The sequence below is a fragment of the Oryza glaberrima genome, chromosome 7, assembly GCF_000147395.1.
Source record: "Oryza glaberrima chromosome 7, OglaRS2, whole genome shotgun sequence".
Classification (NCBI taxonomy): domain Eukaryota; kingdom Viridiplantae; phylum Streptophyta; class Magnoliopsida; order Poales; family Poaceae; genus Oryza; species Oryza glaberrima.
The window spans coordinates 13,036,828-13,049,421 of NC_068332.1; positions in this window are offsets into that span (position 1 = coordinate 13,036,828).

Genomic DNA, 12,594 nt, shown 5'->3' on the forward strand with positions numbered 1-12,594 from the left:
GAGAGAGGGGGCTCCGGGTCTTCATCAGGAGCGTACTTGTTCTGCCCAAGGCACGTGATGGTCAGAGTTGTTCAACAACGCGTTCACAATTCCGGGTGGTGCATAACTGTAACAGAAAAAAAGATTTACATTTTGAAGTGAAAATCATTTTAAGGCTGCGTTCGGGAGTGCTTGTTCTCAACCGCTCTCCTTGTTTTAATATATGCCTAGAACAGGACACTTGTACGGTCAGATCGATCCTATCACAGGATCGGTGAAGGGTAGCGAGGATCGATACATAATTAACTTGAGATATAGGATTTTTTTTTTTACAAAACAATGGCTGATGTGATGCTCTAAATTTTCACCGATCCTACGCGGTTTAGAGAGGTTAATATATGTCTAGGTTGCGCATAATTAATGAGAGAGTAAAGTATTGGATTGGTCCCTAAATTTATACAACCGTATAATCTAGATGTTTAAACTCTCAAGATATATGTTTATGTCTAGAACTTGCCAAAGTACGTTATTCTGGTCTCAAAATTGTCATGGTCTATTCGAGATCCTAAATGGCGTTATCATGGCACGTTAGACGAATGCTGACATGGCATATTCACCGATGTTACGATGACTAACAAGTAGGGTCTGTTCAGAAATTTTGTTATTATCCTTTTTCCTTTTCATTTCCTTTTCTCCTCTTCTTCATGTGGACATCGAGGCTCTACTTGTCAGTGTAGAGTAGTGATGATGTCACGTCGTCGCTAGGTAGGATCTCAGAGAGGCCATGGTGGTTTGGAACCAGAATGGCATATGATAAGTTCAAACTTGAATATATATTGTAGTATTTAGGGACTTACATAGCACGATCGTACAAGTTTAAGGACTCAACGATGCACTATACTATTACAAACTTAAAAAAGTAGATTTATTTATTTATTTTAAATAAACTTTAGATAGAAAGTATTCAAAAAAATCGTTTTTTAAGTGTGTTAAGGGGCCCGTTCGAATGTACTGAAATGAAATAGGTGGATAAAATTTTAGATTAAAGTGGCACGCTTTTTAAACTGCTAAACAGTACGTTTCGTGCGAAAACTTTCTATATGAAAGTTGTTCTAAAATATAAGATTAATTTATTTTTCAAGTTTGTAATAATTAAAGCTTAATTAATCACACGTTATTATCACCTCGTTACACTTAATCTTCATTTTTATCTTCATCTTCGGGAGATTCAAACATCACCTTAGGTAGCACCCTTCTATGCCACAACTATTAGGTTGCCTCATCTACAAGTACCGCAACCCAGTCTAGGTCAGCTAAAGGTGCAACCAGGTTCAAGATCAGGCGAAGAGAATATTCCGTCTGCACCGAGAGACCAAACCAAGCAGTTCAGAGTAGGGTAGTTTTGCTGGACAAGTTTGCTAAAGAAGATACAACAGAAGAAGCCGGACAAAGAAGAGAAGACCGCCCTACCTATCTTATTGTAGCCTTCTCGAATCTCGGGGGTGAGATTCTTGTAATGGGGGAGGATTTGTCACGTCCTGATAAATTCATCCCGACTTAAAAATCATTCTCCAAAAGGAATAATATAATTAATTAAAATTCAAAAAAAAATTGGCAAACATTAAAATGCGTACAAGAAAAAAAATTGAATGTGCCCCAGCGTATTTTTCTTAAATTCTCCTTGGTCTAAAAGGATCCCTCAAATTTTACATGAATTTTCAAAGCACCGGAAATATTTATTAAGCAAAAAAAAACAATTGTCACAGTTTATTAAAAAGAAAAACTAAAAATTAGTCTTCCTTTCCTTTGGGCCCAAAGTCTTCCTCTCTCCCCCTCGGCCCGCGGCCGAAAGTCCTACTCCTCTCCCTCTTCTTCCTTCCTCCTTTTCCCTCCTTCCAGGCCGGCCACTGCCCCCCTTCTCCTCCCGGCCTGCCCCGGCCCAAGTCTTCCCGCCCCATCCCACCTGGGCCGCCTCCCGGCCCAAGCCGCGCTCCCCCGCACGGCGGCGCCCTCACGCGCGCCCCACGTGGGACCCGCCTGTCAGGCACGTCTCCACCTCCAGCCGGCCGGCTCGTCTCTCTCTCCCCCGAACCCTAGCGCCAATTTCTCCCCCCAAATCAGATCCATTCAAGCCGGATTAATTCAAATTAGTTAGGGGAATGGAATCCCCATCCCCTCCTCATTATTTCCCCTGAATTTTCCCCCTCAGTCCGGCCCTTAATCGCCGAGATTTAATCCCCTTTCATTGACCGCCATTGATGCCGCCGTTCACCTCCTCCGGCGCCGTTTCCACCCTCTCCCGTGGCCGGCAGTCCCTCCTTTCCCTATAACACGGAGCCTCCTCCCTCCCCTCTCTCCGGTTCGCCAGTTCCCGAGGTCCCTAGGCACCTCCCCGCCGCCCTCCTCTCTCTCCGTGCCGCCAGCCACCTCCAGCCGCCCGTGCCGCCTCGTCAGTGCGCCGGTTGGCCGCGCCACCACCTCGCTCGGCGTCGCACCTGCCTCCCCTCCACCGACGTCGCCTCTGTTTGCGCGGAGACCACCGTAAGCGCGCCCCCGCTGGCAACCAGTGGCGTTGCCGCCACTGCACCGCCTCCAGCCGCCCCTGCCGCGGCGCCATAGCACCGGCTGACGTCGCCGTCTCCTCCTCCGACACTGCAGCATTGCTCTCCACTCTGGCCGCTGCCCGCCTTTGCCCGGAGGCAACCGCACCGGCCTCTCCATCCGCCTCGCCGGAGTTCTTTCGGTTGGCCCTTCCTCCTCGCCCGTGCGCCGGTCGGCCGAACCACCACCACCTCCGGCATTGCATGGGCAAGGTCGTCCTCAGCCTCGCCTCCCTTTCGGCCGAACCCCGCTGGTGTTCATCGCCGTCGTCACTGTTCATCCTCGTCAGCGTCCCCTTCGTTTGGCCGTTCCTCTCCGTCGGCTCGTCGTCTCGCTATACCGCCACCGCCGTCAGCATCGCAGCAGCGTGTTCCACGTAGGGATGCAAGCGGGACAGGTAAGCGGGTGTTTTTAGTCCACTTATCTCATTTCTAGTTCATTTTTTTCTAAAATTTATACTACCATGTGGAAAATGAACTAGTAAGCGGGTTTTTATGCGGGTAGCAGGACTACCCACTTGCATCCCTAGTTCCACGCTGTCCTCGCCTCCGTGCTGCTGCCACCGGTCGTCATCGTTGTTCTATCGTTGTTCCCGGCCGTCTTCCTCCTCATCATGGTGTTTGTCCCTCTGTCAAGCCGTGCTCGTTCGCCGTCTGCGTTTCGTCAAGTGTGCTGCTGCCCCATCGTCGTCTTCGTCCTCAACTTCGCGTCATCAAGTGTTGCGCCGGCCTCGTCTCGCCTTCGTCCTAGGGTCGCCACTGAAGTGTCGTTGTTTGTCACCGCCGGTGTACCCCGAGCCGTCTCCGCCGTGCCCGTTCATCGTCGTCGTTCTGCTTCTCGTCCTATTTGTGGTGAGGACCCCTCCCCTCGCTTCCCCCTCCTCGTCCTCTCGGTGTTTGTCACTGTGCACGTCGTGCCGTTGTCAACCCCGGTACCCGTGTACCGGTGTCGGCGGTTGTTCGTGTGCACGTGTGGTGACCGTGTTAGTATGCCCACTCGGTAGCCGTGTAGTTTCCATGTGCGTAACCCACGTGGTGTCTAGTGGAGTTCGTTTGTCGGCCACTCGTCTCGGTTGACACACGGGGTGCGCTTCTGTCGACCCGTGGATTGTCTCTGTGCACCCGGTCCACCGTGGTCCCTTAGGTTGACATGTGCATGCTGCATGTCAACGGTGCAACCATCCTTTCTTTTCCAGGCTTGCACTTACACATGTTTTATAGTTGCAAAATTAATCACAACAACCGTAAATCTCCATATAACATCATTAAACTTTGGATGACCATATCTTGTTATACAAACTCCGAATTGACCCGTCCAAGTTTCTTAATTTTTTTTGTAATCTAAAGAACTTTTGTTATAATCTAAAGAACCCCGTGCCTTTCTTTTTATGTATTGTTATTACTTCTTTATAGGGTTTTAGGTTTGCTAGTGTGCTTTCGCGTAGCTCAAGGTTTGGAAGTTTGGAAGGCCATTCTCTCTGAGAGAGGCAAGTCGCATCATCCTTGTGACAGCCCAGGGCCCGAAAACGGCATTGGTCTATCTTATTCAGTTAGACCACACCTAACATTGCAACTCACTGTGTTTTTTGTCCTCGCTTTAACGCAAAAATTCCGGAATCGGAGTTAACACTACCCAGGCAAACATCCTTATAAGCTGGTGTTGATCACTCTCAACTAGCGAGGTGGGATCATTCCAGCTACAGTACCCAGCTGCTACTACTCGTTGCTCTGCGTGCTATGCTGCTGCTGGGCCGCATGCATGGGTAGGCCAAGGCCCATGGCCTGCACGCCTGCTTGCCCTTTTTTTATAGGGTTTTACATACACCCACCCTCAAAGGTTCGACGTCCCCATCGAACTAATCTATACCTGTGCTTTCCCAAATGACCAGGAACACGTCTTCTCTTAGTGTACGACCGTACGTGCTTTCCCAAATGACCAGGAACACGTCTTCTCTTAGTGTACGACCATACGTCCAGTGCCGACGCCATATGCCATGTGCCTCACACGGAGCCCACATGCGCCATATGCCCGCACACTGCGCCCGTACGCGCAACCGCGAGAGTCTGCTCTGATACCACTTGTGACAGCCTAGGGCCCGGAAACGGCATTGGTCTATCTCATTCAGTTAGACCACACCTAACACTGTAACTCGGTGCGTTTTTCATTCAGTTAGACCACACCTAACACTGTAACTCACTGCGTTTTTCGTCCTCGCTTTAACGCAAAAATTCCGGAATCGGAGTTAACACTACCCAGGCAAACATCCTTATATGCTAGTGTTGATCACTCTCAACTAGCGAGGTGGGATCATTCCAGCTACAGTACCTAGTTGCTACTACTCGTTGCTCTGCGTGCTGTGCTGCTGCTGGGCCGCATGCATGGGTAGGCCAAGGCCCATGGCCTGCACGCCTGCTTGCCTTTTTTTTAGGGTGTTACATTGAGCATATTGAATCCCAGTTTATAAAATTATTTTATTTTAAATTATTGGATTACCGCTTTATTTAAACTCCCGCGTTATCACTGTTATATTTAGCTTTCCTATTATTCCTTGTTATAGCCTTATCATTGCTATTGTTATTATCACCTTGCTCACCCTAGGAAAATAAAACCTCAACTAGTGGGTACTCTATCCATGGTTCCACTAGTATGAATTTAGGTAGATGCTTTGCTGGTTAACTAGGCAACCCTAGGTGGTTTCATAATCTTAGACTTTGGGAATTATATCATTTCACTTGGACATTATGGAATGGTTGGCTTATGTTGGAATTGGACATACACCTCCCCCTCTATTCAAAACCCCCAAAATGATTTTAGGCTGGGCTCAAGTTGCATTGTTTTGATAGAAGCACAGCGGCCACCATAAGGACCGGTCTTTGGGCCTCTATTGCCTATTGCAAAGCACTACCGTACTTCCACGTGTGGAAGGGAACTCAAGGCATGCTCTCGCTGTGGTGAAATTGGACATATTGCTAACACGTGTGTTGCTCACTGCCCTTATTGTGGATAAGAGCATCCACTAGGCGAATGTCCTACAAGGAAGATCACTTGTTTCTTGTGCGAAGGAACTGATCATGTACCAAAAGATTGTCAATTCAGTTTCCTGCTGATGAAGAAGATGGCAACTAACCCACCGGCTCCAATGGAGAGAAGCATGAAGGCAACGCGATTCCCCGCCAGGACAACAGTTTTCTCCTAACCCAGTGCCAGGACAGAAGAATTGAGATGGGAAAAACAAATCCTGAGTTCGGAAAGATATCTGTTGTTTCAATTGTCAAGAACTAGGTCATTACACCGACAAGTGCCCCAAACTGAGAAACCCAGTTGATAGCAAGCCGACCCGTGCAATACCCCACCATCAGAAGCTTGTACCTCAGCGAACTGTTATCTTTGCATCCTGAAGCAGCCCTATAGCCCTAAAATTTGGTTAATCAACTAAAACCTGGAATGGTTGGCCTGGGTTGGCTTGGGACGAGCTGGGATCCGGGTCAGGGTTGCCAATTTGGTCTGACTCATCGTAGGCCTTGGGCTAAGGCAGGGTCGTGTGGGTTCACGGCCTTGATTAATAATATTGTGTAGACTCAGGATCGAATTTAGCAAATAGCTTTGAGCAACTAAGTGGTTTGAAATGCTTGTTTGCTGCAAAACTTAACCCCTTATATTATTACTCCTTGTACCCCTTGCATTAATCATGCATCTCCCGGTGTGACTTGCTGAGTATTGTGGTTGTACTCATTCTTGCTCAATCTTTCTCCCTTTAGTAAGAGAAAGCTTTGGTGAAAAAGTCCTAGGTGGAGTCTTGGCTTATACTCCAGCTGAGCGCCTATGAAGATGGAGCCATATGCCTGCTAGCCCATTGTTGTTTATTTTTATTTGTCAGGCCTTAAGCACCTTTGTAATAATGTAAATATTATCGATGCAATAAAGACATGTCTTTTGTATCATGATTGTTAATGTGTATCTCGGCTTTTCCTAGGATGGGGATCAATGCACTAGCGATTGGAAAAAAGCATTTTTTCGGTCGCGACAATCAGTTAGTAATTCAAATACCCAGCCGATACTGATCTAACTTGATATGATTATATGGGATGATTTGTCTATATAAGTGGCAAATGTACATAAAACTAGTAAAAAGCATGTATATTAGGTAAGATCGGCTGAAACTCTGATGCTATCTCTAATTATGATTAATTCCAGGTTAGTTTTTAGTGTTCTAGACAAGACTCGGGATGATGCATCTCAAAGTAAGTAAAAAAACCTAAAATCTAAACAATCAAGGAATTAACCACTTTTCAAGATGGCGGATGCGTTAACTAATCTATAGTATGGCAATGTAGCTGATGCCGGCGGGAACCCTAAAGCGAGAACCAGCCGATAAGGCTAAATTGTGATACTAAGGCTAGATTAACTAGGACATATGATGACAGATGGTCATGAGAAAAGGACTTAAACATCTAAAACAACATGATAGCCCCGATAGCACAAGCCATCGAGACGGGTTACCTCTTGTCGAGAGAACTCGCTGAAAATAAGAACAAAAAAGGGTGGCGATGCGTCGAAGTTGTATTGGATTGTCTCCCATATTACAGTGGTAGGGGGTTCATATTTGTACCCCAAATACAGACTTAGTCCATTATGGACACGACTCAAACCTTCCTGAAGATAAGATACAAACAAGACAACATACGGCGGTCTCTTACCAAATCTAACAAAACCGACTTAAACTAACCTAATTAATAGATACAATTGCCTTAATTGAGCTCTACCTCTAATTGGCAATGATGGTTATCATGATTTAGGCCCAAACCGAACCAAAGCTGTCCCATATCGGCTGTATCGGCTACCATCCTCATCAACCTTGATCAACTCACACTCTATTTTAGCCGATATGACATCCAGCCGATGCGCAGCCCGACTCCAAATCCAACTCGATCCGACATCAAATCCACTTCAATCTTCTTCCTTCTTCTCTGAACCTGATGCAAAATTCCGTTGTTAACACATGCCCCCCACTTCCGCTGTATTATATAATGCGGTGGAATTTGCTCTATTCGAACCCGCGAAAAACTAAGTTTTTCTGCCTTCACTGTTAAGCTTATAAGCATAGGCCCACTCCTTCAAAATCTCCTTTCTCCGGTTAAATCCTTCACAAGCCTTCTTGTTGCAAAAACCCCTTCATCTCCGGCGATCCAGTCTTCCGGCGGCGTTCTCCCCTGCTCTCTATTAGTCTTCCTCAATCTTGCAGCAATGGCAAGGAACTGACGCCGAAGACAAAAAGATAATAGAAGAGATCAATAGTCTTCATCTCCGTGCAATAGAGGCAATCCATACCTTCCTGGGTTGATGTAATAGATAGACATGAACAATCTTGGCTTCATACTTAACTCCTGTAACAAAAACATCCTATATATAAATATGTGTCTGTATCGGCCATCAAGCCGATAATACTTTTGCAACACTTGTTGTTTGTATTTGGTTTTGTCTAAGGGCGATATGAATATCGCCCATCTCAAGGCGATGCATCAACACATCAACTGTTACAAAAAGTTTTTAAAATCCATACTTTTCATCTATCTAGTATATGTCCCCCAATTTTGTGCTACGAGTAGTGTTGGTATTTCTTACGATCACAGATAGAATCCGCAAGCGCACAGATATACCGATGTAGCACTTCCCCTACGGAGTATTCCAAGGGTATCGAATCCAAGGGAACGTGTGTGATTATCTCCTCATCAGGTTCATGCAAGGACACAAAGCTAATATGTGCAGAGGGCAGAGATGATTTCTAATGAGAAATAGTGTCTAGGGAAAGCTTAACTTTAATCCTAATGCAATACTTCATGCACTGGCAACCCGCTGTTCCAAGATGTTGCTCTACTACATACCCGGACAGGGAGGACTTAAGTGCTCTTAAGGGCTGTCACCACCTCTACACCCACCTCAAATGTACTGTGGGGTACGCAGCAACCACTGGAAATTAATTACCCAAACACTGCGTCTGCGCAATTAATAACTACTCTAGTGCCGATCAAACACTAACGCAATCACTATAGATAAATGGACTATAGTGAACAATGATCCCGTATGCTAATTAGGAACTAATCAAGAAGTAATTCTCACTAAGCAAACCTTAATTACTCAGAATGATATTTTTATTAAAAGTAGAGTAATTAACAAGATACAATAGTTAGAGGAGATTACCGACAACTCCGGGATTCCTCCGATTCCTTCCACCTTACTCTCTCCCTATTCTAATATACAATAAAGTACACTAGAGCTTCTTGTAATTCAGCTCATGCTTTGGTGTGTGTGAGAATGAGGGAGGAGAGGGGTATTTATAGGTGGAGAGGTGCCTTGAGAGAGTGGAGATGCTCCAAGCATCTTATGAGCATCTTTGCTCTCCTCATGACAAGTGGCATACTCAAGCATCCAAAGAGCATATTTCATCTCCTCTTGTCATGTGTCCATGATGGTTTCTTCAGGTACAACGCTCACAACCGTCATTGGGATAAGGATAACTATTGCCTAGTAAAAGATGGGCCTGGTTGGGCCAGCTGGGGGTTCGGCCGAACCCTGGTTTGCTCCCCTGGCTCACATCTTTCTTCAGGATGCTGACATGTGTGCCCCACTTTATGATACTCCATGTTTTGGCTCCGGATGATTGCATATTTTATATGTTGTATCTCAAAACCATGCAAGTCCATCAGCGCAAGATATATTTCCATTCTTTATGCTCATTCTCTCCCAACAACTCTGAACGTATATACTAGTCCCAGGGCACAGAGTAGTCAAAATTTATTTCCAACTAGATGGACATCGAATTAGTGAATTCAAGTTCAAGTCGCTTTCTTGGGAAAGCCCAGCGAGGGCCTCATTTGTCTGCCTATGAAAAGATGTTAGATTTCTAATTCTCTCGTAGGGCCCATGCGTAAGTGAGGACCAATATGGTACCCCCGCCAGGACCATAAGGGGAGGGCCAAGGCCGATGAGCCTTTAGTTTATACTATCATACTATCGTTCGATACTTTGGTTTTTTGTATTTTAACTTCGGAATTAATTAATACATATGAAATTGTATTATGTTTTGAAATCCAGAATTATAATTAGCATATTGTATTGTAATTGACAAAGGACTCTAAATCACTGCAATTTTAGAAAACAATTAATGCATCTTTATTAAGTACTCGCTCCATCTACTTTTGATAGTCATATTTCCAAATCTGAAAAATTTATTTTTGGTAGGCATATCTCAAACCAACAACATATCATCTTAATGACTTTCTCGGATTTTAATGCATGACTCTCCATTCTTCCACACATGATTGGCTATATGGGCATTGAGAAATGTAAATATTAATGAATCGCTTATTTACGAGGAATGACTAGTAGCATATTTAAATGGATGATAAGTAGGATTACTTATCCTTGGTCTATATGCTAAGATGAAATATGACTATCAAAAGTAGATGGAAGGAGTAATATTTACAATAATAACCCATGCATCACGTAGGTTTGCGACAGTATTATTATAAATTCCTTAGAATTACGAGCATTGTCAGCCGATCAAACACGAGCCTCAAGTTTACGTCAATTGCTCCAGCATTCTGATGCGTTAGGGTAGCACGTCTTGTAAGCTTTTGATTTTTGGTCATAACAGCAGTATCCATCTTGGGAAATGGTGCATTTCACTGGTTCCAAACCATTGATACCGACTTTGTACCTTCCTTCGTTCCTGGTTTCGCTAGCAGTGTAAACCATGTTTTTACCTTACAAACAAAACGAACACTTTTAGAATGAAACAAAGAAATAAAAATAAAACAAATGTGATGCACGGATTGGTGAACAGGGAGAACAAGACAAAAAAAAAAAAATGGAACCTATAAGATATGTTCTCTTAGTGCATCCTGACTACTCTAGAAGAATAAAATAACACTTAAATGAACGAAAAGATTGGAAGTCCCTTTGAGAATGAATATCAGTTAGCAAATTACCATATATGCGTGCAGGCATAGCAAGATGAACCACGAACAGAACCAAGAGTAGGCTACGGGACCTCATCTGCTTGCCCATTTGGTTATGCTGTATGAAGCTATGGATTGTGTACCTATATATATATATATATATATATATATATATATATATCACAAACATTTGTATTTTTGTGAAATTAATGGCATCCAAACATAAGACTTATCCCAAACGTCTGGCTATCTATACTAATCTTTTTCGTTAGGTACCAAATACTTGCTATTTTAAACCAATACTCCGTCTCTCATGTATAATTTTAGCACGAAATAATAGCTTACAACCTTAAATCTTGTATGAAATGTTTGGCCATTCTGTGACAAATAAATTAAGGCTTATCTTAAATGTCTGTCTAAGTTTGTGTTAAATGAATTGTGTTAATTAGTAAGTGGATAATCTTATCTTATGTATTTTACTAACATTGCTAAACATGGATGATTGTCTATCACAACATTTTCTTAATGCTAGTAAATTCCATGGGCCCACAATTAATGTTAAGGGATTAGTACCTCTAAGAATTATGCTATATATCTGGATTAAAATATCATAAATTATGACTACTAGTCATCATCCTGTGCGTTTCACGGGCTATTATATTATTATTATAAATACTTAAACATTTTTCTATCATATATACCGATTAAATTGGTTATTTTTAAAAAAAGATCTCTTCAAAAGACTACATATGATTTCTAAAATTTAAATAATGAAAATAACTACTTCTTCTGTTTCAGGTTATAAGACTTTCTAGCATTGCCCATATTCATATATATGTTAATGAATCTAGGCACACATATATGTCTAGATTCATTAACATCTATATGAATGTGGGCATGCCAAGCTCAGGTACATCGCGTGGCTCGCCATTGTCTTCTTGGGATAGAGGTGGTGAGCGAGGAAGGCGTCAGCCGCCGGTGCCATACAGGGAGGGGCCTCTTGATTATGAGCTTCCCGTGTTCTGTGATTGTAAAGTGAAGGCAGCTCGGTGGATTTCTTGGAGTCCCCATAACCCCGGGAGGAGATATTTTACATGCTACAATGCGCGTGTGAGTTAAATTTTGTGCCTTTTAAATTGATTTTGCATTTTAGATTTGTTTTCAAGGGATTGACTCTTTCACTTCCCCTTTTTTTGTGAAGTCTGGGGGCTGCGGATTTTGGGAGTGGTGTGATGATGAGGCAGAACCATATATGAAGCAACTGTTGAGGCAGAACCATATATGAAGCAACTGTTGCTTGATTTGAGGAATGTTGTGTGGTCTGCACGTGAGCAGGTGAATGGCCTGGAGGCTGCACTTTGGGACGGGACAGTAGCCCAGCACAACTTGCAGTCTACCCCCAAGAAAGAAAGCAATGAAGTTCAGGGTCTAAGAGCTGCTGTAGAGAAGATGGAAGCTGCAAATTGTGTTTTAGTTGATAGGATTAACAAACAACAGACATGTATCATGATGTTGGTGTATGTTTTAGTAGCTGTTGTTGTTCTCTTGGTTGGAACTATGTATCTAAAATTGTAGGTTGTGATGAAAGTTAGGGTTTAGGTGGTCAGTGTGGAGTTAAGAAAATGTCAGGTGTTCTATTATAATCTGTAATGGGTACTGGAATGAATGGAATTGTTGTGTTGTTAGCTGTTCTACTAGAATCTGTAATTGCAAATTGGAATGAATGCAAAATTGTGGTTTTGTTTGAGATGAAAGTTAAAAATCAGGTGATTTGATGACCTGTACTGGCAAATGGACCAGCCATATTGGGTGACTGGGAATCAATGCATGTTATGGCAGTTGGAGATAATGGAAACAGCAAAAGTGATGATGAATAATGACATATATTGCCACATCTGGAACCCATTGTATCTGATTACATCAGCAAGTAAACAAGAGTGGTGGCAGTAAATGTCACAGGTTGCTTCAAACTTTAGAGCACTGTAATTCCTTCAGTTACTACACAAAAGATGGCCTATTAGATGCCACAGATATCATATTACAGAAGTTTCATACC